The sequence below is a fragment of the Pteropus alecto genome, unplaced genomic scaffold, assembly GCF_000325575.1.
Source record: "Pteropus alecto unplaced genomic scaffold, ASM32557v1 scaffold100, whole genome shotgun sequence".
Lineage (NCBI taxonomy): Eukaryota > Metazoa > Chordata > Mammalia > Chiroptera > Pteropodidae > Pteropus > Pteropus alecto.
In genome coordinates, this window is record NW_006430723.1 from 2,912,358 (window position 1) to 2,939,569 (window position 27,212).

At 32.5% G+C, this 27,212-nt stretch overlaps 1 protein-coding gene across 3 annotated transcripts in view; it reads right to left on the reverse strand.

Annotated features, from left to right (window-relative positions):
* The window catches only part of LRRTM4 (leucine rich repeat transmembrane neuronal 4), a 642,788-nt gene that overhangs the window by 53,877 nt on the left and 561,699 nt on the right, over positions 1-27,212 (reverse strand). The window lies entirely within an intron of this gene.

Here is a 27,212-nt window from a genome sequence, read left to right on the forward strand (position 1 = left end):
TTGCATCCTCTTTTGACAGTTATAACATCTACCTGGTTTTCTCATAAGTTAACGAGTAGAAAAAAATTAGAATGTGTCTATTTTACATCTACATTATTGCCATAATTTTATAATTTTGAAATTTTTTTTTAACAATGCATATTTGTTTCAGAAAAAAAGTTGTTTCCTTTCAACTGATACTCATAGATTACATATAAAAATAATGTTTTCAAGTTCTTTTGACATGTCTTCATGTTCAACCAATAAATTATAAACTATTTGATAAATTCTTATTCTGAATGGTATTGGTACACTCACTTTGTTAAATTAATTATCAGGCTGCTTTAAACTGAGTATTGCTTATGTTTCTAACACTAATGCAAAAGTAGACAGAAACAAACAAGAGGTAATTCTTGCCCATGGAGAATTAGAATATAATGAGAGACTTACATATTAATTTTTATTTGTACATATTAGTTTGTCAACATTTGCTGAATGAATGAGCAATTAATAATGATTCAAAAAGTATCAAAGGAATGTTAACATTGTTTTCAGGCATTTCAGAGGCAGATAAAGGTGACTGGTCATGGGAAGATTCTAATAGCAAGGCTATTAGAATCCAATTGTGATTGGATTTTTTGGACTATTAAGAACTGATAAGGTTTGAATGGAAGGAGAGGGTGATGGTTAGTTTTCTAAACAGGGAAACAATGTGAACAAAGAAATCGGGACGATTTCACAGACTATATCTAGTGAACATCAAATGACACTTTAAATACATCCAGTTCTTTGATTAAGGGTATTATTTATTCATTTGATTATTTACTTTATGTAGGCGTATTTGCTAAGCATTGTATTGTTCTAGGCAACTAGAACTAGACAGGTCACAACTCTCATCATTTAGGTTATAGTAAGACAGCTAAAGAGTAAACTTAAAAAATAAATGTATTGGATATTTTTAGAATGGTGTGTATTTTTTGAAAAAAAAAAAAAAGAGTAATAAAGCAGAGAAAGACTAGAGGCTATGATTATATTAGATATCCAGGAAGTTTTAGAATAGTTTTCTTAAAGAGGGGACATTTTACCTGAGACCTGAATGATGAGGAATAACCAAGAGTGGTTGGAAACTAAACAAAGAGTCCATGAGGGATGAGCATGACCAGAATATAAACAAAGGAGTGTTGTTAGTACATTTGAGCAATATGAAGGGATGCAAAATTGAGTGGGGAAATCCTTATCACAGAGAGGAAAGTAAGTATTTGTAAGGAGGCTGAATAACGACCCCGCAAAGAGGTCCCCATCCTAATCCCTGAACTTCTGATTATGTTACCTTAAATGGCAAAAGGGGATTTTGAAAGTGTAATTAAAAGGAGGATTATGAGATGTAGAGATTATCCTGGATTATATGGGTGGGCCCAATGCAATCACAAGTGTTCTTATAAGAGACAGGCAAGAGGTCAGGCAGGATTTGATCATTTAGAATCTTTTAGACATGAATAAAAATTGTGCCTTTAATACTAAATGTGATCAAAGAGAGAATGTAAGGAAATGGAGAAGATGAAGGAAGAAAAAAAACATTATCTGCTTTACTTTTCAAAAGGTTATTCTCAATGTTGGGTGGAGAATTGGATTGAAGGGGCTAAGTGTTAAAGAAGAGAGAATAGCTAAGAGGATATAGTAACAGCCTAAACTACAGCTAATGGCTGGTTGAACCATTCTGACAGTAGTAGGGATATAGAGAAACAAGTGGGTAACAATAGAAATACAGGGAAATGATTTGATTCAGGGTATGTAGAGTGAATTGATATATTGAAGCATTGGATGTGATGGAGAGAGATATTATTGATGACTTCTAGCTTTTTGAAGCAATGCGATGCCATTTAATGGGAAGGAAAAGACTAAAAGAGACACAGGAGTGAAGTTTTGGGGGTGATGGCTATGAAAGCAAGTTAAAAAATCCATTTTGTACATATTAAGTATAAAATGAAGGATAGACCTCAGCTACTGAATACACTGTCCGGTGTACTGGGGAGAAGTCTGAGCTTGAAGTACCAATGTGTGCAATATAAATGGTGTATGAGTTCATGAGGTTAAACGAGGTTACCTAGGGGAAGAGTATAGAAGTTGAGATAAAGATGGCCTGAAACTGAGCCTGGACCATTAACACATTAAAAGGTTTAGTCAAAGAAAAAATGCCCGAAAAAGAGAATGAGAAAATGTAGGTGGTAAAATGGGAGGGAAAAACAAGAAATTATGGAGTTGCCGTCTCAAAAAGCAGAAATTATTTTATGAAAGAAGTATTTACTTTTTATGAATATATTAAAACAAATCCAAAATGTGAATGCTGGCTTTGCTAACATAGAGTAATTGATGACCTTGAGAAAAGTAAATTTTTTTGGAGTTAAATAGATGGTTGTTCACTGAGACAATTGAGACAATGAGAAATAGAAAAAAGTGGTTTCATATGAGCAAGTGTTATCCATAAGTTTACTATGGAAAGAACCAGAGAAATGCTGTAATATATATACTGAAACATTTTTTTCTTAATATTGAAGACGCTAGGCCATTATCGAATGCAATTGTTAATGACACAAAGAACTTAGAAAACTAACAGAAAAAGATTACAAGAAAACCACCAAGTAGTTTAATATAGTGACAAAGAATTTAGAATTAGAAGGGAGAAAAGGCTGGTTTTGAATCTAATTATTATTACACACCACATATGCAATCTTAAACAAGTAAGTAAACCCTTTTTAATATTATCTAATCATTCATAAAATGGAAAATAATAAAGTTGACAATATTAAGGACTATACAATGTACTCCTTAAGAATTAGGTAAATAGGAAAATGGATTACCTTTGAAACATAAACTGCTACAAGAAAAATAAATACATTTATTTTTATGTGTAGTTTATATATTATATAAATAATGGGTTATATATACAGTGGATTTTTAAATTCACCTATAGGAGATAGAATAGCTACAAAGCCAAAAGATTTAGCAATACTTTAAATGAACTGTATTAAACTCCTTAAAAAATCTTGTCATTCAGAAGAAAGATTTGGCCAGCCACAAAAATAGAGATAAAAGGAAAGTCACCGGGGAAGATGTTAATCACACTAATTGAAGTACAATGTAGCAACAAGTGTGCATTAACCATTCTCTGAAAACATCTCTGTCTTCTATGGAAAGTCCATCTCTGGGGTAGAAATAACCGTAAAGTTCTGTATCCAAGGGGATGTGTATTTCCATTCTTGAAGGGAAACTCATCACAATCATGAGAGTGGCTTCTAGGTTCTTAGGCACTTTAAGCTTTGATTCACTCAGCTGCTTTGTTTTGTTTCCATGTTCACCAAGCCATCAGCAGACTTTGGTGGACATTTATCTCATGAAGAGAATGTGCTGATGTGATGGACTTTTGAGTATTTCTCTTTTCAGACAATAAGTTCTTTTGGTAAATCAATAAAGTGGTTTCTGATTTTGATTTGCCTTCCTACAATGTTGGATGGCAGAGAAAATGTGCTGATCACACTGACATTAAGTATTTCCAGGCCCTGCGACATTATTTTCCATTGTAAAATAGTAAAACCAAAAAGTTGGTGCATGTTTCAACTCTAGGCATTTTAAATAACCTAGAGACTAATCTCAGGACTTGGTTATTCCCAAGCACTTGAAGGGAAAGTTCCGGGGGCTTAACTGAGAATCATCAAATTCCAGGGCTCTGCCCTTATGAGTCTTCTGCCGTAATGGTTACTGATAGTGAGTCTCCATTAAAACAAAAACACATACTTCTGCACCGTTTCCTCTGAATGCTGCTCAGAAATAGTCTAAGATCATGATGATGCTAGAAACTACCCAGTGTGGTGATTTTATCTTGATGGATTGGCATGTATTTGACAGTGTTAAGAAATTTTCTCATTTGATTCTGAAGATGTGTTACTTAAATTGACCACCTTTCAGATTCATGTACAAAAAGTTGTGTATGTGAGGATAATGATATCAGCCAACTTATTTCTTAGACTGCATATTTAAGATCAATATACTGAGTACTGATAAAGTTACAAATAAATATATTGCTTTAGTTTGAGGTGACACCAATGTCTGTTGAGATACCAGGTGCTTATGGTTATTTTTTCTCTCCCTTCATGTCTGTTTTTTAAGCTATTACTTCATGAGAACTCGATAGTTATAATAATATTACTGTTATTAGTCCCCCTCCACTCAGGAATCAGAATTTCCATTTTCCACAGTTACTGATCCTAAATATAACAGTCTAGTTTGGGAACACAAGAGAACAAATAAAATGCTATTTTCAGAATACACAGGAAAATGCCATTTGCTTCTACTCTTGAAAAATACTAAGAGAATAAAAGATTTGTTGCCCTTTTTTTAAGCTTAACTGTTTACATACCAATTTTGGATTTAATGAAAAGAAAAATCATTTCTTTTATCATTTCTTTATTACTACCAATTTTTGGAATGGAATAATCTCTTGCGAATTTCTCTTTGGAATAGAATTATCTCCTGTGAGTTTCTTTTTAACACTGAATGATCTGATTGTGATTGCCTGATTGCCTAAGCATGTCATTTAGGACACTACTGAGTTCTAAAGAGTTGCTGCTCCCTCACAAATTGCAAGAAAGTAGGAAAGCTCTTAAAACTTCAAGAGGCAAAGGCCATCTCCATTTTAACTCTTCCATAATTGCCTCTTATTTGGACTCAAATGCTATATGTGTAGTGTCTAAAATTGGAGCAGTAATATGAAGTGGAAGTGATATCATTGTAATGCACATTTCAAAGAGACTTAGTGCTAGTTCTCTTGACTTCATACGCTTTGAAGTGTTCAGAGAATGAAATGATGACACAAAGAATCTGAAAAATTTCTTCTCAAGTGTTACTGTAATGCTGCCCTTTGAAAGAGAACAGGAGAAGAGTGTATAGATCCATTAGGGAGTTAACAACTTACTACAGCAATTAATTTGTAGGTGACATAAATGCTAGGTTGAACGGAATTTTCCTTTGCATTTTCAAAAATAGTTAGACTTTTGCTTCTTTATTTGCAAGAGACAATTTAACCAATTTAAGCTCATATAAACACAGTAGCTAGGGCCTCCTTATAGAAACTAAAAGCAAATTCATCTTCCAGCATCCATCTTCTCCTCATTTTGTAGTTGTAGAAGAATGGAATGAATTTAATATACCTAGCATTAAATTACCCCAATGCACCTTTGGAGTCTTCCTTAGTTATTCCCACCTTTAATTCTACCTCTTGCTTTATAATCTCAAATTTGCTATAAATTTCTCTTTAACCCTTGGTGTCTAAAATCTAATCAGTCATTAGGCTTTGAGATTCTTTTGTAATTCCTTACCACAAAATATACTTATCATATTTTGCCCTAGACCCTTTGCTCTGAAAAATCTATCTCTGTCTTTATTCCAGCTACGGCTCTCCACATGTAACTGAGACCTATGGAGCCAAGGGAATGAACCCATTCAAAGCCTTCAATTACTGTCCTTCAAGTCCACAGTTTTAGAACTGAGATCTTTAATACTTTGCTCAAATTACCCCAAAGCCCACTGGAGATTGGGCACACAGACCTAAAGTACAGTCAAAGAGTCACTGTTGGCTGGGTATTGAGATAGTTACAGGCAGAACTTCAATCTGAGGTTGAGGTATCCATACACATGTGTATGAAACTCCTCGGGTTCAGAAAGACCTAGAGGTCTTTAAGCCATTCAGTTCTGCAGAAATCCTCGGTGGATTGTTATATTGATGGTTAAAAACACTTTAGCAATTTACAGGAAGATGTTTGAGGTTTGGATACACTGGCAACTCATTCTTTTACCTGCATTTAAAATAAGGTAACATAGGCTTCCACTTTCTGAAAATTTGTTCTACAATACATCAGCAGACTCAAATTAGGTTTTTATATTTAAAGATGTTTGTATTCTATTTTGCCTTATTTGCTTTTGTTTAGCTTGTCTGAGATTCCTATCACCAATTTGACTGTAAACCATTTGGAAATTTGTCTTAGCCTTCTTTGCATCTGTAGTGAGCCTAAAATACGCTGAATGTGAAGCAGATATTTTACTTGTATTCAGATTAATTAAAGCTACACACACACACACACACACACACACACACACATATACACACACACACACACACGCGGTCTTTTCCTGACCATCACCTGGACTACATATCTCACAACTTCTTGTAGTTCATTTCTTAATATATTCTTTTAATGTGTCCTTAAAGTGATTCTCTTCTCTATGCTGATTAATAGTGTGGAGAAGACCAGAAATCTCTAAGGTTCTGGATAAAACTTGCTTGAAAGGTTAATGAATATTTTTACCTTTTGTTTGAATTTTCTGAGGTTTCAATTTTCTCAGTGTATATCCATTTCATTGTAACAGAGATGTGTTAGAATGAGTTCATTTCAATATGTCCAGACTCAATTTAAATAACGACATGCTAATTTCCAAGTCTTGCTATTTTAAGTTAACTGTAGCTCTTGAATGAGGTAGTGAGATTGATTAAAAGCCAGCTCTAATATCTCTACTTTACTTAAATATGTCCAAGACAAAGACAGGTGCCAGTCTCTAGTTATGTAATGAAGCCTAGATGAGAGTGCAAGTGGTTGTGGTAAAAAGCTATGGAGGGTTAGGAAAAGAGTCAATAGAGCTCACTGATTGATCTAACCCAAGAGCTAAAGGGCCCAGAAGAATTCAGACACTAACAAGTTATTAATGCTGAGAGAATGCAGAGGGGATGGTGCACTAGGCACATTTTGATGCTATTAGCAAGATTGGAAAGTTAGAAAATAGAACATGTTTATCGGGTGAGGAGAGTTATGGTGGCTTATTTTGAGTTTGAAGTGACTGTTAGAAATCTAAGTGGAACTGCGTATGAAATATGAATTATGAACTAGGGTGAGTGATCATGGTTGGAAATACAGATTTGGGAGTTGTTTGACATGGAAATAATGGTTGAAACCATAAAAGTAAATGAGCTCTGCAAGGGAGTGATCATAAAGGATAAGGAGTTTTATTTTAAAGCTCCTATTTTCCTTTAAAAGAATCCTCTGTGACTTACCCATCCATATCTGTGCAGCAAACTCTGATTGTAAATATGCCATTTGTTCTCTAACTTTGTATGGATGTTCTAAGCAGGTCAGAGTAGTTGGATCCATAAATTTATCTATACCCAACATATTTTATCTCAGCACTAGAGAGAATAAACTTTAAAAAAAGAAAAAAAAACTTTAAAAGACCTCAGCTATCCTTATATATATGATGCACTTTTCAAATGTATGATTATAAAACCCAGTAGAAGAAGGCTCATGGCTGATTTTCTCAGTTTAACTAAACATGTAGTGTTGGAATATTCATTTATAAATTCATATTAGTAAATACGATATCAATAAATATAACATGCAATTATAAATATATTATAAACATATAATAAAGTTTTAATTGTTAGACTTTAAAGTTATTTAACTTTATCACAATGATTTCCTAAAGTAAATCTTATGACTATAAAATATTAAACATGTTAACCATAAAACATTTTGAAAATAGATACAATTTTCAATTATAAAAATTTAAATATTTTTTAGAGAAAACAGAAAAATAATATTTTGAGATTTCTTTACCGTGATATATACCATACTATTTAAATATAAATAACAAATACATTTTCACACTTTTCTATCTTCTTTTATTCTCTTTTCTCCAATGCTATTAAATATTCTTCAGATAAGTAATTTTTAAAGAATATATATTTCTCCATTGAATAGGTAACCCTGATTTAGTTGAATAAGTCCTTATTTTTGGATTTGAAAGTAATTTCCAAATATCTGTTATATAGATAATTCAATGAGAAACTATGCATAAAATTCAATTGGTTTTCTCTTTGCATATGTTCTTAAAATTAAAATAGTGAATCAAGGTTTTCAGGTGAACTTGAGGCTCTTGGTCTACATTATTGCAATCATATAAGATAATTCCACGTTCTAGAAATGTTTGTTAAATTGTTACACATCATTTTTTAAATAATGGCCTTAAAGAGCAGACTTCTTTAATACCTGTAAAAAGTAGATTTAAAATCAGAATACCATTAAGAGTGTCTTCATACCATTTCTATTTCTGCTTGCTTTTTTTGAGCAATATATCTTCCTATCATAATTATATTCATTATCTTTTAGATAATAACTCATTTGGGATGAGCATGCTTTCTCCTTGTTCAGTGGCTTAAACTTCTATTCAAAGATTAACTCTGAGCAAGGATTTGTGGGAATATCAAAATATTTAGTATGCTCGCTTATACTCCATTTACACAGAAGATACATATATTAAATTATAAGAAATATATAGCTCCCTTTGGAAAGATGATTCATACAAAAATTCACTAAATAAAAATAGAAGAAACATTATACATGATACTATAAAGCAGTATTTGATAAATGACAAATAAGTGATTTTGGAGAAGGCTCAGGTCACTGTGCTTGTAAACCATGACCAATAAAAGCTTTTTTTGAAAAAGCCGTAAACCTCTGATCTTTCCTTCATATGCAGAAAAGTTAATAATAGGAAGAAGACACAACAAATAAGTGACTAGGAATGATATTGTGACTTAAAAGAAATGTATAATGAGTCATTCAGAAGACCACAGTTCCTGGCTCACAGCTCCTAAACTCTTGGGATTTCCCAATGGATAAGAGCAATTGGAACATCTTTTGTCATAATATTTGGTTCTCAGTTCCTGAAATTGCTTCAGAGCTCTAAAGGTTGTCAAAGTTAAACAATAACAGAAATCACTGAAATAATAGTGAAAATTTAATGTGTACACACCAAAAGGACAGTTTGCAAACTGAGAGATCTCAAATGAATCAGGGAATGAGGCTCAGGGGTATGTAAAGCAGCTTATATAGTGAGAAAGTAGTGACTTTTTATTCTTCACAGTGTTTGGTTATAATATTAGGAAATGGAGTGTCCTGTTATTCATAACAAGCCCCTTTCTATCACAACTGGGTTTGTTTAATGAGGTGATTTTTGGAAAGCACCAAAAGGTAAGGGCTGGTTTCCAGGGTACCAATCAGGACTAAGGGGCCAGAACTTTTAGTCTCACCCCCTAACCTTCTAGGAAGGGAGAGGATCCAGAAATTGAGTTCAATCACTAATGCCCCTGATTTAATCGATCATGCTTTTGTAATGAAGCCTCAATAAAAACTCAAAAGGTCGGGGTTCAGAGTTTCCAGGTTGGTGAACATGTGAGGATCCCAGGAGAGTGGCAAACTCAGAGATTATGGAAGCTCCATCTGCATCCTTTCTCCATACCTTGTCTCATCCATCTTTTTTATTTGGTTATTCCTGAGTTCTATCTATTTATAACAAACCAATAATCTAGTAAGTAAAATGTTTCTCCGAGTTCTGTGAGCTGCTCTAGCAAATTAATTGAACTCAAAGAGGGGGTCATTGGAACCTCCAATCTTTGAGTTAGATTCCAGTTTTGTGGAATTTGACACTAACTCCATGTAGAAAGTGTCAGATTTGAGTTGACTCATAGGACACCCAGCTGGAGTTGGAGCATTATTTGTCCATGTGAGGAGAAATCTCTGGCCCCACATTGAAATTGGGTGACCAGAAGTTTCATTTAATTATTCTCATAGTTAGTAAACTAGATGGTTTTTGGGAGCCAATAACATTAGGATCCTTAGAGCCTAGCTCTGGTCTCAAGATAAATCATTCCCTTGGTAACATCATAAGCAGGATGTAAGAGACCAATAATGCTCTAATTTAGCTTAAAAGAATCATTCATTTGTTTCTCATTTATCCTTTGTCCATGGTAATATATCTTCAAATCCAGAACTTTATGTGTATTGGGCAAATCACTTAAGTTCCTAGACTAATTTTATTCTTTAAAATATAATGAAACAAGTGATCACATTGCACATTTTAAATATGTATGTGCTGTAGGGAGCTAAAGCTCCCCAAATTCAAAAGAGTGCATGGATTATCTTGGGAGGCCTGCTTGCATAAAAAAGGGAAAAGGCTGGTTCTGTGGAATTCCAGGAAGAAGAAGATTAAGTATAGAAAAAAGGAGTGTCAAAGGGAGTGTCAAAGGAAGTGTCCATTGTACCTTGATCTTCAGGATGTTACTTTAATTATGTTATCTTGGGATACACAAAGGAACAGATTATGTATAAAAAGGAGCATAAGAAATAAACTCGGAGAGACAGTTGTGAGATCTGTTCTCCCTCCTGCACCCTGTCTGTCCTCTCTTTTTTCTATGTCCCCGCTCCCCCATTCAGGTACCTGGTTTGACTTGGTCTGCTGGTTTCCGACAATGTGCCAGTTTTACTCAATAAAGTTGGAAAAAATAACCCCAAGAAGAAAAATAATGAAAACAAATGTGGATGGCTACATGTCTCCTAACATGGACATAGATTTATAAAGTGAGAAATGCTATACCTCTGTTAAAAAAGAAAAAGAAAAAAACTTTAGATTATCTTAAATTCTAAATTCAATGGTAAATAGTCATACACACGGAATATGACTTAAATTGCAAAGATATCTAATTTCTTCATGATCACATAAAAAGGAAGAGAACTTTATGAATAAAAAATGCTGTTTATTTTGGTTTAGATAAATATTATTAAGATTTAATTATATAAAGCAAGACTGTTCTAAGTATATTAAATAAAAACATCAGGATTGGCCTCAAACTATGGGAATATTTTCCAGAAAAATGTATAATAAGAAAAACAACAGCAAACTTGTCCAGTCGCTTGACAATTTTCACATTTATTAGGTATGTATTTGCTTATACATCTAACCATCCTTAATGTCACTTGAGAAAGGTTACCCCAGGGGACCAAGCATCCTATTTATAACTATAACCTAAGTCATAACTAGAAAAAGTGTTTCATTAAGAGCCATCAAGAAATAGATAATGATTATGAGTGAAAAAGCAGTTGAAAATATTCTGGATGAGTTAATCACGTGATCTGAAACCAGCAGGACCAAATTTAAGTTAATATTGTAGTTAGCAATGTTTTTGAGATTCTTCAGATCACAGAACCTCTTAAATCCTCAAGGATATTTATTATTCTCCCTTGGTACTGAGGAGAAAGATAGATGGCATAAGTTGGGAAGAAGCTGAGAAATAAATCAAGGAATCCTCTCCTCTGCTCAAATTTTGCAGTTTTAAATGGAAAAAAGGAAAATTATTAGAGGAATGAAGTTGTTAGATGGCATATTTTGAGGTAGTTTTTCCAGCCTTGAGATATAATGTATGATGTGTAGAAAATGAAAAAAAAATGCAAAAAAATAAAATAAAACTATTTGAATATTAATTCTTTCTTATTAGTAATATATAAGACTTTCATCCTACTGCACAACTTTTCTGAGCTTCAATTTCATTCTAAACTGAAAGATATTGTAATACCTATGATATAAGTTTGAAATGATTTAAAAGTATGTTTCAAAGGCTCTTGGCATATTGTCATTACTCAGTTAATATTAGCTTCCTTCTTTCTTGTTTTCTAATGTCTTTGATTATGCACATGCCAACATTTGCTAAATGCCTATTCCAGGGCATTCTCTGTACCTTCCTGTCTTCTTTCTCATCTTCATTTTTTTCCACATATCTTTTTATTAGCTTGCTCTCATCTTGTCTTTTTGTTACATCTTGAGTTGTAAAGACAAAGATGATGATGATATTAAGAGTTAATTAATAATTAGTATTCACTAGCGACTGTTCCAAAAGCTTTATATGCATGCCACTTAATTCTGATAACAATCCCATATGGTAAGGTTTATTGTTACCTAAGCTTATATATGTTAAGTATCTTCTCCAAGGTCACACAGCTAGTGAGCAGCACATTTGGGAATCAAATCTATGTGTTTAGAATCCAAGATCTTGCTCAATTCAGTATGCAATGTATTTCCCAATGTCAAAGAAGATTGAAAAAAGAATGGAAATAGGGGCTAAAGTTTATGTTTGATCATGAGCTGTTAACATTGGTCCGAGAGAAATTGTTTTAATTTGTTTTTTACTTTCTGTTCCAAGAACATTTTAATGGAAATTCTGTTACTATAGTTAATCAAAATAATTTACAATATTATGGAATCAGAGGGTTTTTCCCATGTTGTGTGCAAGAGGTGAAATGTTAAGATAGGATCATTCTGTCACTGTCCGAAGTTAAGCATTTGTAAGAATGGAGGCAGAAGCAATAATTTAGGAATGTTCAAGCCATTTTAGTAGTTTTTAATTTAGAATCTTAAAAGTGTCACAAAAGTCAACTAATTAATATACAAGAGTTGCCTACTTATATTTGTCATTTAATTTACACCACTGTAAGAAACAGTTTTTGCTGAGTTATCCAAAAGCGTATTTTCAATTTGTTTATGTTGCATAATATTAATAGTAGTAGTTTTCCAACTTCTAAGATTATAATTAGTTTATATGAGAAAGTTTTCTGTAATACTTAATGTATACCCCTAAATCAAGAAAGATAATTTATTGAGGAGGAAGAAATAATATAAAAAAGTTCAAGCCCTACCCTACTATTCTTTATGACAGTGTAAAAGAATTTTGGCTAATTATAATTTTGTTACCTTAATTGTACTTGCAAATTAGTTTTGGAATCTATTGCTCATTCTTCTACTCAACCTCTATTGAAAAGTAAACTACCACTCTCTACTTGAAGCTGCTATTAACACGTATTGAGTTTGGAAATGTTACAGTTTCTTCTCTGTATCAAATCTAGAATAACATCCAGAAATATATAAAAATAAATTTTTAAGAAATCGATGTTATTGAATGAAATGATATTCTTAAATTTGTCAATGACATGGGCAGTATTAATCAGAGCTCATCAATAGACTTAAAGAGACATATAATCTAAATACCATTTTTGAAGTGGATATGGGGAAATATCAGTAATTTATTCTGAATTTTATAATCAATTATTTCAGGATGCTTTTTTGTTGCTGTTTTTTAGAAAACAAGTCCACCTATTCAATTTGTTTTAGTTTACATAATCATTTTTTTATGAACAACAATACTAGCAATGAAATGCATAGCAACTATTCCTCAATAAAAAGAAAGGGAATTTGGGTACCATTATGGGAGTCAGATTACCTCATGTCTTCTGTAATATAAATATTTTGCACTGAAATATTTTCATAGCATTTTTCTCAAGGATATTTACCACAATATAGTGTTAATTATGAAACTGTTAAAAAAAAGAAAAAAGAAATTAAGAGACAGTGTGAGGAAAATAAGAAATGTTCTCGAATGACTGTTGACAACAGATGGGGAGTCGATGAAGTAGAGAGATACAGACATTTTATCCTCAAATGACAACAATTTCTGAGAAGGAAGTTCTCAAAGCACAAACACAAGATTTCATTAACAGTTCTAGTCAGGTGTCAGAGAAGACAAGACTCACAGAAGAAAGGAAAAAATGCTCAATTAACTTTTATATAACTGAACTGAAAACATTTACTGCCCCTAAATCCTCAATTGGTAATCTTAAAATAATAAGACATCAGTGGACTATTTTTACTATACAATCACTTGATAATTTACAAACAATATCCATTTTCCTTATAATTAAGTAATTAATTATATTTTCTAATCTATTAGCCTCAATTGCATATCAAGCCATCCCAATAGATCATTTTGAGCCTGTCATTTCTAATTAATCTTTCTTGTTTTCTGGAGATGGTTATTCTGGAAAACTGTCATGAAAATATTATTATTTTAATAAAACATTCCACACAGTGGAATAGATTATCTTATTTGAAAGCACATATTTGCATATATTGTATGACTAAATTAATTAATAATACTTTGTCTATGCTTATACACATCTTTGAATATTTTAAGTAATCTCTAAATACAATTTTATTTTTGCAAATGTTAAATATTATAAATGTGCACAAAGGAGGTATTTGTTCTTCAGATATGAGGAGTATTTTCAATGTCAATGTTATATTAGGAAATATTTTCTTTATCCAATGATTCTGGAATGATGAAATCTTTTATTCATTTATTCAATAAGAATTATCGAGTGTCATCTATATGCTAGGCACTGAACTTGGCCATGAGGGCACAAATCATAAATAAGGGAGACTCATCTGCTGTCCAAATATTGCTTCTTTTCTAGAAGGGCCCTCCTTTATCTTTGTTTTTGGGGTTCTGATCATTATATTCTTTTGAATATCATCAAGAGTGACAAAGCATCGTTTCCCCTTTGAAAACAATTTTTTTTTTTTTTTTTAGTAAGAGTATATGGAGTAAAGACAAGCTGCATTAATAGGCATTTGTTATTTTTAGTTAAGTTTAGTGAAATGCATAATGTTCAACTTGTCATAATTATTTCTTTTTTCAACATCATTGTTTAAAGAAAATATAATGGAGCACAAACAGATTCTGAAGATAATTGCAAAAGTAACTCCAAAATTGTTTGGGCAAAGGCATCCTAAGAGTATATGGAGTAAAGACAAGCTGCATTAATAGGCATTTGTTATTTTTAGTTAAGTTTAGTGAAATGCATAATGTTCAACTTGTCATAATTATTTCTTTTTTCAACATCATTGTTTAAAGAAAATATAATGGAGCACAAACAGATTCTGAAGATAATTGCAAAAGTAACTCCAAAATTGTTTGGGCAAAGGCATCCTCAAGAAGTTGTCATCTACAAACCCAACCTTTTGAGGATAATTGCAGAGTTTTTCCTTCTTGTTTATTTTAACTCCCAGAACTCAGTTCTAGTCATCCAGCAAGTGCTTAACTGTACTTGATAAAATGCTCTCCATCATCATACAAGGTTACACAATCATGTCAGCGAGTATCAAACCTTACCTGCTGGCCCTCACATAAAGAAGCCATGATCATAAAACAAACAAACAACAACAAAAAACAAAAATAAAAACAAAACAAAAAACCTAACTGGTTGTGTTTTCACAGATGCCCGATTGGATGTAATTTTCTATTTCTTATGAAAACAGTTAAGAAAACAAAAAAAAAGAGATGGAATTCATATTGATATCCAGATTCTTGTTTCTGATCATAAATTTGTCATCTCTCTGCCCATATATTAGGAAAATGTCACTTTCAATTTACTGTCTTCAAAAGGCCTTTGGAATACTGGGGTGGGATGGGAATTTATTACTATAAAATGCTTTGAAACTCTCAACTTTTAAATGCCATGTGATTCCAGTGATTATTAGTATTCAAGACATACCATGCCAGTTAAAAGTATAGGCAGTTCAGAGTCAGTTTGGCAACCTGGAATAAAGGAAGATAAAAACTGTGCTATGTACTTATGATAAAAATATTCAATATGGAAAAGACAAATGCTCCACTAGAAACATGTAAGAAGTATGTAAGCAGTCACAAAAGACACATGAAAATAGCCAATAAAAAGTCACATATTAAACCATACTAGAAATCAATGAAGTGCAATTTAAAACAAAGAGATATTTTTCATATATCAAATGGGCAAAAAATTTAAAAAAAAAGATGCTAGTGAGACTGTGGAAAAATGAGCTCACACATACACTGCTCAAAGGAGGCAAAATTTTGATAGTCGTTATTAGCAATTGAGCATTATTTATCATTAAAAATGCATTTGGACTTTAGCTTCAATTTAGCAATTTATGTCAATACCTTCAACACCTTTCCCTCACATATTTCATTTCAAATAATATCAAAATAAGAGAAATTTTGCTTTAACGACAAATTAAAATGGGGGGAAGGAATTACCCTTTTTACACGAAGGAAAAGTGATTAAGATAAATCTTAATGAGATCTGTCTACATTAGGGGAAACTCACTACTTTTTATAAATACATAGGTAGAGTTGGCTTTTCTTTCTATGGATTTAGACACACAGAGACATTTCTGCTGCTTAAAAATTGCTCAAAGTTATGTTTTAAAATAAATGAGAACTTTTACACATTGCTACTCTTTTATTTTTCTTTTCCATATTTACTTCAACATCATAATTTGGTTGTGCTTGTTACTATTTCCAAGTCACAAACAGGTAATAGAGCACAAATTGGTAAATTTGAGTGAGAAAGGAGTAAGAGCAGGTCTGGGTGGAATCACACTTGACAAAAAGCAGAAACACAATTTACAGAAGACAGAGAAGGGAGAAGAAAAGAAACCAGGGAGGAATTGGGAAATGGTCAATTTTTTAGACTTGGCCTTAAAAACTTTTTGATGACTTAAAATTAAAATATATTCCAAAAATATCTAAAATTTTATTATAAAAATATCTTTTAAATATATCGAGTGAGTCGTAAGACCTACACTCATTCTTATATATCACCTCATTTAATTCTCACAATACACCTTTTAGGTGGAAATTTTAACCTCATTTTACAGATAAGGAGAGCGAGGCCATACAGAAGTAAGTGGAAAAGTAGAGACTAAAACCCAGTTCTTATTAATGAACAAGTGGAATTAGCAATGCTGACTGGATATTTAATAATAATAATAATATTAATTTATTTTTAAATTTTATATCTGATAGTAATAATTGGTTGAATTAGTAAAATGAATTCTTATTTGTACTGTTATATACAAAAATATTAACAGATGAAATTATATGATTTCTGAGATATAGTCAAATAATTTGGAGGAGGAAGGTTGGATGAGGTGAAACTGGGCTGGGATTGGCCATGATCAATTGTAGCTGAGTTCGGGTGGTAGGTACAAGGGAGTTTATCATACACCACTACTTATGTGTACATTCAAATTCTCCATTATAAAAAGTTAAAACAACATCAATACAAAATCTTTCTCCAAAGTCCATGTTTTAAAACACTCAAGTCATCCCTTTCTTATTATTTACTTGAAAAACAGTCACCATTTTTGTTTTGTGGGAGCTGAATCATCTCTTCTTCTTTCTTTGTTTCCATGTCTGTGTCAGAGAAAGTTAAACTAAACTCATTTTCTTCATTTACTATTATATAATTTAGTTTGAATCGAAGTTCAACAAACAAGCAAAAAAGCAAACAATATATCATTTCCAATAATGTGGCCTTAGAACCACTAAGTCCCAGGCTAAGAGTATGTCACCATCCTTTCTGTTGACAAGGAAAGTTATGATATTTTAGAAAAAAATGACTATTTGATTACAATGTCTTTTAATCCCCACTTTAAAAGTCATTGAACATCTAATTTAGTGATGGATTAGTGGTTAATAGAAGTTTTAATGAAGAAAGGTGGTTTAATGCTGCCAGACCTACACATATTGTGTAGTTAGATTTCAGCTTAGAGGTTGATTTGTCATTTTTAGAAAACGGATATGTTCGCTTCTATTTGAGAAATGACAATGGGATTATTTTGTTACCAATTGGGAGGCCATGGTAAAGAGAAGAGAAAGGCACGTTGGCAGGGCTGGTTTTAGGCAGAGGTATGGCAGGGTTGCAAACATTAATTCATTTAATGATATGCGTGAATCCCGCTGCCAAAATCTAAAGCTTCCCTTACCGTGTTTCAGTCTACTTTGATGATAGAATTAATGTTTTGTGATTTATTAAAAAAAAAAAAAGTATGAACATGGAAAAAACTGACTAAATACAATCTAGGTAACAAAACGAATGCATATAACACAATTGAAAAAATAATAAGAAATAAGAAACTTAAAGTATAGGGAACAAACTAAAAATGGGACAGGGTCTGGTGCAGACTGCAGTGTGAGTGGCAGCTCCCTGATGACATCTGAGTGCATCTGAGGAAGAATGTCCCCAGGAGGCTGGCTTCAGCTGGAGGCTGCGGATGAACAGAGGGGTGGGCATACAAGCAAGGCTCCTTGGTGGAGGGGGAGTATTAGGACACTAAAAATACATGCCTTAGTATTCAGGTATTTTTCTTTAAACTGCAAGTGCTACCTGGGGAGCTAACATCAAACGTTTTTCAGTCTTCTTTATCTAAAAAATAAAATTGCTGTTTATAAAATAGTCTACGTGACAGAGTTTTCTCTATCACTTAGGTACAGGGACAACTGGAGCTTTGATAGGGAAATAGGAGAGAGCGGCTCCTAAATATGATTGAGGTTTAGAGCTCTAGTGAAAGGGAATATCTTAGAAGTTAGGCATCAAGGGAAGAGACTGGGAGTCTGGAGGAAAAGTGATAAAACCGTGAGATAGATCCAAAAAGGGCAGTTGCAGAGATAAGGTGATGTGAATGAAGCACCTACGGGGCACAATTTAAGGAGATACTCTCAGGCGCTGACCCAACTGGATGAGACCTTCTTAAAATGTGTGTCCTAGGCAACTTACTCCTTTCTGTTTGCCCTGGTTTAGATACCGTTAAAAAACAAGCAAACAAACAACAACTACAACAAAACCTCAACTAAAGTAATATTTTGCTATGTATTATGGATAATTGCAAATGTAAAATTTGTTTGGTTAATATTCTCTCTCTCTCTCTTTCTCTCTCTCATACACACACACACACAGACACAAAGAGAACACTTTTAGTTACAAATATTTCTAGATTATTAGAAATGCGACTAGTTTGCCTGCCTTATATTATCAGATACAAATATAAATATTCACATATTTTTCCTACTCTATACTAAGAACATATTTGTATTTTGAAAATATAAAATTGGTTCTATCTAGAAACTTTCTTTTTAATGTAAATGTAACCTACCATCTGGAGAGTGATAGATAAAAATGTGCATAAATAATTGTAAATAAAATTAAAAGCTAAAAATTTCACATGCAAAATACAAATAATGAGTTATTAGAGTCTAACAATTTTTTAAAAAATTCTTCCAACTGAGCAGTTTAGGGAAGAATTTGTGAATAAAATAGAATTTTAGCTAGATTTTGAAAGACAAATGGGTGACTTATTAGATGAATACTCTCCAGATAGACCAAATTTCAAAAACCAACTAGTATTGTTCTATTTTAAGTGGAGTCCTCCAAAACATATAAAGAAATAAATACTTATTTTCATGTCAGATGTCAAGGAAAGAATGTAAATTTTGTAAAATAATATGTTTTAGCTATCCATCCTTCTATCACCGTATCTCCAATATACTCTCTTCACAACACAAACATATCATATTGAAAAGTCTACTGCACTTAATATGCTTTACTAGGAATAGGCTATCTAACAAAAAAGTTGTTTTCTGTAACTATGGCCACAGATTTAATACTAGGAAGATTCTGAAAAAAGTTTAAAAATTCCCAAATGAATCCTGTTTTCATTTTTTTATTGAGATATAATCAGTATATAACACTATATTAACTTCAGATGTACAACATAATGAATAGATATTGTATATATTGCCAAATAATCATCACAAGTCTAGTTAACATTCCCCACTACACGTAGTTACAATTTTTTTTTCTTGTGATGAGACTTTTAAAATTTACTCTTTCAGCAACTTTCAAATATATAATACAGTATTGTTAACTATAGTCACATTCCCAGGATTTATTTTATAATTGGAAGTTTGCATTTTATCATTTTTGCATGAGCAAGTAACTTTTCTGTTCACTATCTCTTCCCCATTCCCCTGCCCATTTTTAATATAGATTTTTTTCCATTTGTTTACCAAAGTAATTTTCTGTGTTTATGAAAGGCATGTGGCCAGTAGGATATACTGCCTTCCTTTAAAGACATATAATTTTACAGTACAATTAAGATTTCTATTAAAACCTTTATAAAGACATTCACCTATTCAGTTGCACGTTCATTTAATAAATATTTTTTGAATGCTCCCTATGGAGCACTCAATACAGGGACATGGTGATTCAATAATTAATGAGTTGGTTGCCAATCTCAAATAGCTCATGAAGAGACAGACATGTAAATAAGTAATAACAATAAATAGTGCCTAATAAGTACAATATGGCTGTGTAATAGGTATGCTATAGTGGTGATCCTGGATATGAAAAATGCTGTTTGATTGGGCTGTGAAAGATTTTATGTAGTAGAATATGATTGAATTTGTGAGTGAGGCTGATTCTTGGGGGCTGGGGTCAAGGGTGAATCCAGTGGGTGATAAAGCATGATAAAGGAATCTCCATTGCTAAATCACAAATTCATGAAATAACATGTATCATTCAGGGATGTGGTTAGAGATTACGGTACAAGCATGCCATTCTGGATAATAAGGTTGGAAAGGAAAATAGCAATCTATTCACGGAGAATTCTTATAAAATTTTTAGAAAATATAAGGATCACTCTGGTAAGACATGGAAGCTCTATAACCAGTGAAAAAGGGTAGCAAGAATCAAGGTATAGCTGAATCTTGGTAATTTTTAGAAAAAATTAATTTTGTCAGTTTTCCATAGAACTCATTCATATTTTTTCCCAAAGATTTTTCCTTTTGATTCTTTTTTCTTTACCATTTTCTTTTTGAGGAGACTTTTTCTCCTACTATGTATGACTTTTTCTCCTACTATATTTGACTCATTATTACTGTATACGATGTTATATGAGTATAGTACTTATTTATACCTTTTTTACCCTGTAATTTGCTACCCTACTGAATTCTGATATTAATTCTAATCATTTTCCCAAGTTAAATTTCTTGAATTATTATAAAGACATGAATAATGTCTAGAAACAATAACTTTATCTAACGTTTACAAATAGTGTTATCTTTTACTTATTTCTGGTTCCTTCTTTCTTTCTTTCTTCTCTTCTTTTTCTTTCATTTATTTTTTTTTGCATTGCCTTAATGCCCCAGAATTACAGATTTCTCACAAATTTTAATTCCTCTATCTACAAACCTTTTTAAGCCAATTGCCATTTTAGAAACTATTCTGACAATTAATTTTATTCTATTTGAAATACATGAAGTATTTATGTATAATTTATGCTGAGGATTTCTAAACTGTGTTCTAACATGTGAAAGTTAATAAGTAATTACAGAAAAGAAAAAAAGAATTACCAGATCAACACGTTTGAGGAACACGTCTTTATACCAAATGTAAATGTTCATTTCCTATAGAATAGTTGGAATAATAGAGAATTTACATATTAATAGGCAGTATTTTTATTGTAGGAGTCAGAAAGTGTATGCAAAATTTGTATTTCATCAGAAACTTATTTCATGAAAACACCCTCCTTGATGGCTACACTTTATGCCAAACATTTTGGGGAATACTAGTTACTCAATATCCACTTGTAACAGGTCACACAAAACCAAAACTATATTCTCTACCATACCAGACCTTGCTATTTGTTCTCCAGGTACTATTCTTTACTAAAGTGTTCCTTGAAACAGAATGGAAATAAGTTTTTTTATTTTTCCTGAGTTAAATTAGTCTTAATAAGAGGTGAGAGTTTCCATGGTTTGTGAATTGTGTGAAGATGAGTAGGTTGAATCAGGGAAAAGCAATCAGGTGAAGGACCATTTGTCTTCTAACAGGTTTCTGGCCTTTGTGCTCAACACATGCTTTATCAAGGTGATTCTCTTATACCTCTTTTTGGGACATCATGATTCTTCTTAGAAGAATAAAAATTTCTCTGCTGTGATGTAATATATTTATGGAAGTACACAGAGCTGGAATATTACCCAGTAGTATTGTGAAAAAATATATAATACAGTTCCACAGAACAAATTGTACAAAATAAATTCTATGGATTTCCAAGAATAATGATAGGAACAGGCTTTACAAAATGAATGTATTGTTAATTATATTTCTATAGAAGATGACTTTTTAAAATGAATCATTTGTTTAAATAAAAGTATCCATGTTGGTCAGTGATCTCTATTAAATTCTTCTTTAGCAAATAAGTTCCAAAATAAAAACTCGCTTACTTAATTTTTACATCAACCCAAAATATCTTATTAATAGATGCTTGCAACTAGATTATCATCTCCTCGTATTTGAGTTTGTATTTCATAATTTTGGTTCTTTCACAGCACCTAAACTAATGTTCAGCAATCCCTTAGAAGTTCAAAACAATTTTCTCGAAAGAAAAAAAATTAAAATGTTAATAATATGTTCCTTTCATTAGAAGAACTGATTTAAATTCTATGTTTCCTTCTTATCCGCAGAAGAGAGAAGCGATTAGCAGTTCATTGGTGGGAAAATAGTGAAAGGAGTTGACTCTTGGACCACAGCTGCAAATGACAGTGGAAAGAATGTGCCCTCACGCCCACAGTGGCAATCTTTTGATACTAATGAATAATTATTAGTTCTTGAATTCAAAATTTTCTAACATTTTAGATATTTCTCAATATAATTTCAGTTTTCGAATTTTCTGACTCACAAGGCTTTAACATATTATTTTGTCCAAATTATTATTATTATTATTATTATTATTATTATAAAAAATGCATGCACCACTCACTTTTTGTTCATTTGCACTTTCACTCCATATCTTTTTTCTCCTTTACAGTCATTCACATCTTATACATCTTTCAAGACTTATCTAAAGTTTAATATGCTCCATAAAGAGATGCATTTACTAGAAACTCTGTGAAAAGCAGACAGACAGATCAGAACATGACATTATAGATAAACCATAGATTAGAACTAAGAAGAGTAGATACTAATCTTGGTTACATTAATAATTCAGTGATGGTAAGCAAACTAATGAATAGTTCTAATCCCTAATTTTGTCATTTAATAGTTGAGGATGAAAATAACTGAGATTCACAGTTACTGCAATGATTAAATTCCACGTTTAAGCAAGAAATTTAAGAGAGTAGGAAATAGAAGTTATCCATATTTCTCTAATGTATGCTAAGCACTCTGTGTATAGTAGGCACTTAACAAGTGTCATTCTCTTCTCCCCACCTCTACTCATCTGAAGAGCAGGGGATATGTCATCGAATATGTGTATGCATGTGTGTGTGTGTGTGTGTGTGTGTGTGTGTGTGTGCACTCATGCTTTGTAGCACCTGGTCCAGTATTATATATATAATTTTCTCAAGAAATATTCTGTTATGTTTGACTGCTTTGAAAAATTACATTTGTCAATCCTTAATAGTAATAGGAAAAATGGAAAAACCAGAGACAGCTGGAAATGGATCAAATATCACAATTAAGGTACATGGCATATCAACTAATGTCCCCACATGTCTTCTTGTAGACTCAGAACATCTAAAAGATTGACACAGTTTCTAAATATATTTGATTCCCAAAGGTCTAACTGATTTTAACTACATAGAAACAGCCAGTTTGGGTAAATTTGGAGCCCCACTTAGGCTGAGGGCCCAGTTGTGCTAATAGAGCACATTCAGGGAACACTGTGAGCAATTTTATTTATCTAAGAGTTTAGCCTCATGCTTGGGTTTGCAGGTGCAGCTGTAAATTTCAGGTGATTTACAGAGTGGGAAGCACACCAAATCTGAAATTATAATGGAGCTCAAGGCTCACAGCACCTTTTGTTAGATGCTCTGGTTTTATGATTTTGGGTGGATGCCACCACATATTTCTTCCAAAAGCAATAAAAAAAATGATGCCATTCAAGCTGAAAAGCTTAACAACCACTTTACCTTTATTGAATCTGTAGCTAATGTACTGAAATAGCAAGGGTTTGCTGCAAATGTAATTTGAGTTTTTGTCTGGGCATCTCTTCATGTCTTATAAATGGGTTTGCATTGAGCACAAAGGAGTTACCTAAAGGATCTAAAGATAAAGATGCAGAGCCCTATCTTACTATTGTTGACAGATGCCCACCTAGACACAGTGACTAGGACTTACTGGTTTAGAGATCATGGAAATCATGAAGCCATGTTCTAGAAGCTATCCTGCTAGCATGACCATGGCCTTAGGTTTCTGCTTAAACTCCCCAGAACTCAGTTATTTTATCAACAATTTAACAGAGTTGAGGTTGATGACCTTCAGGTCCCTTCAAAGTCCAGAAATGTACTCTTCTAAGGAAACTTGCATACTTAATTGTTTTCTTTATTTGATTATTTGACACTTTGTATTTTCCTGAGTCTTTCTCCAAAGTGATGCTATCCTCCCGGAACATGGTAAATTAAACATGGCGTTTTGATTGTGTATTATTCTATAATTTTGACCTTATTTGTTAATCACATAGGAAATAATCTCTATGATTACAAGCAGAAGAAAGAAAGCAAAGGCCTGCTTTTATAATTGTAAAGTTTTGAGATAACTCATGCTTACTTAAGGTTGAATTATATTGTATGTGCATTAAAGTTTCAAGGAAACTTTATTTCCTCTAATCCTATTCAGATTTATCTAACTGTTTGGAACCCTTACTATTTACCAAAAATTATGCTAGAGAATTTCACTTGCATTATTGAATGTTGTCATCCTAACAATCTGACTGAAAGTCACACATGAGTAAGCAGGGCTTGAATTAAAACTTCAATCTTCTAATTCTAAACTTAGCAGCCTTTCATAAACTCATTCTATTAAATCATGCTTCTTATTACAACACAGCACAATTTGGAGACACCAGTCAACTTAACTCTCACCATAATCACAAACAGCTTCATTACTTCCTCAAAGTCATCTTTGCTTTTTGGCATTGTTTGTGGTCCTTTCATTCTAGGCTATGCAAACTTTACACTTATGTTAAGGTCCAAATGATGTCCCAATCCTCATCAAAACTCTTAATAATAATTACATCAGATTTCATATATCCTCTTTTTTGAATATTTTTAATGAATTTTGTTTGTATAATACTTGGATGTAATTCTGTGTTCTGTTATGTTTTTATTTGTTAAATTAATGTTTGCTTATAAGCTCCATTTTGAAAAAAAGGATATTTTTCTGGTCATGCAGAAGAATAATAATTATTGTTTAATCCATCTTTCTTTGCCCTGAAACATGAAAATATGATAAAGTACTCTTAAACATCTGAAAATTCAAAGAGTGAGATGGGGGTTACAGCATCCAAACAAATTTAAAAAATAAGCAATACAATTCATGACTAAACTTGCCTTAAATTTTATTATAAGAACATATGTGAAAAATAGCTTTGTGGAAGGGATAGGTTTGAGAACATATCAATGAGTAAATTAGTGAAAAATGTGTGTATTTTTCCCAACAAGAGAGGATTTTCATGATAGAGGAAACAGTATATGCAAAAGCAAGCACAAATGTGGTTTATTCTTGAAAAAAGATGGCATTCTGTGTACTAGAACAAGTTGAATAGTGAGAGATGACACAGGATTCATAAATTGGTACCTGTGTGTTGAAAGCTTTATGTTGTGTTGAACAATCTAGGCTTTATCTTGGGAGACACTAAAGATTTTTCAGTTTTGTTTTGTGTTTAGCAGAACTTTGCTGTGATAAGATTTGGTGCTGGAGAAACAAGGCTGAGTACAATGTAGAGGATAGATTGGGGAGGGACCATTGCCACTAATATAGTTGTGGTGAAGGAGAGGTAAAAAATTGATTCAAGAGATGTTCAAGAAATATAGTCAACAGAACTGATTGAATTGAAATAGGCTCTCAGTCCCTCTAGATTGTATTTTTTTTTAATACAAGTCTGCCTTTATTTCAACATCCAAATTGTTGAGAGCACCTGTCACCATCTAAATAAACTCAATTGCTTTCTCGCTGATATTTTTTTCTAGCATAAACCAAACACTGGTCCTTGCCCTTTGGATGTTAAAGCTGTCTTTAAATGAGAACACTGTTCAGTTGTGGATTATTTGTCTAAAAAATGCTACCCAGAACGTGTACTTAAACATGACCTCTCTATAGTACTACTTAAAATAAGGTGTCAAATACTTCTTTACACAGAAAAAAAAAAATTGTTAATTCTAAAGATCTTGGAAGTAGTACCTTAAACTCTTTTCTACAGTGACTATCAGATATATAATACATCAAAAAAGTGTTAAGATAAATCAAAGATCAAGTCATTTTCCAAAAGGCAAATAATTACAGAAGATTTGGTATTCTTTGAGGACAAATTAAATTGCAATACTACAGCTGATCCCACATGATGTTAACCTACTATATGTGGTATTTAAGGGAATGTATTTTCTCAATGCCACAGATAAGTCACCTTTCTCTCCCAGTTGTGAATGTTGTTGAAAATTCATGTACATCTACTTTCCCTCAAAATTCCAGATGCTCATTTGTCTACTTCTTAAAGAATTCAATACTTATTTATTTATTTTTTTCATTATGGTCTGTGTTTACTAGTAACCATGCTGAGTTGTCAGTCTTATAGCCTTCATACTCCACTTCTTTTCTAGCAATTAATTCTTGATTTTGTTTAGGGATGAAATCACATTCCCAGTAGACAAGTTATGATTACTCTAAGACAATACAATATTTATCATTGCTGGTCATTTATTTTTGCAGTCTCTTATGCAACTAACAAATGGTCTAGTGGTAAATATGGGCCAATGAGAGGCTAGCACTAATTCTTTAGGAAGCTTCTAAGAGAACTTTGGTTATCTGATAAAAACACTAGTCATGCTGTGAATTTGTTTTCACTTTCCCTCAACAAACACATAAATATTTAAAATGAGGCAAAATGCTGCTGAAGTGACAGTCATCTTTCAATCATGAATTAAGAAGCCCAACGACCAAAATCCAAATCAATGAGCCTGGTAGAACTAAAAGAATGAAAGACCATGGTCCAGAGGTGTGCTGATAACCCATCCTCTGAAGGCAAAAAGAAAAGTTCTGATTTATATTGTTTGCCAATTTTAATGGTATAAATATTCCCATTATGTCTGAATAAAACTAGCAATCAATGAACATCTAGCACACTACTATCTGAGTATCTGATAACAAAAATTGAGCTACTAAGCCTACTCCGGACTATTTATCTTAAGATCTCTTTATTTATTTAAAAAAATGTTTTTATTGAGCACCTTCTATTTGCCAGAAGCTATTCAAAAGGGTACAGCAGCATGCAAAATAGAGAAAAAGATCTCTGCTTTGATGGAACATTATAGGAAAAAGAAAAAAATATGACCAACAAAAATATAATATGTAACTGACTTCTATAATATTTTAGAAGTTGATCAGTAGTATAAAATAGGAAGAAAGAAATAGCTCAGGGTAAGAAAGACAAGAGTTTGTTGGTCAGAGGAGGCGAATTATAGCAATAAATGAGATAGTCCAGATAGGATGCATTAGATGGTGACATTTGACCCAACTGTTGAAGAAGAAGAGAGATTCAGCCAAGTAAATGTCTGGAAGAAAGCATTCTAGGCAGAGAGAATTGTTAGAGCAAAGGCTGTTTGTTGGTCAGGAGCCTGGGAGGGCTAATTGAGCATTCTTCAGCAAAGTGAA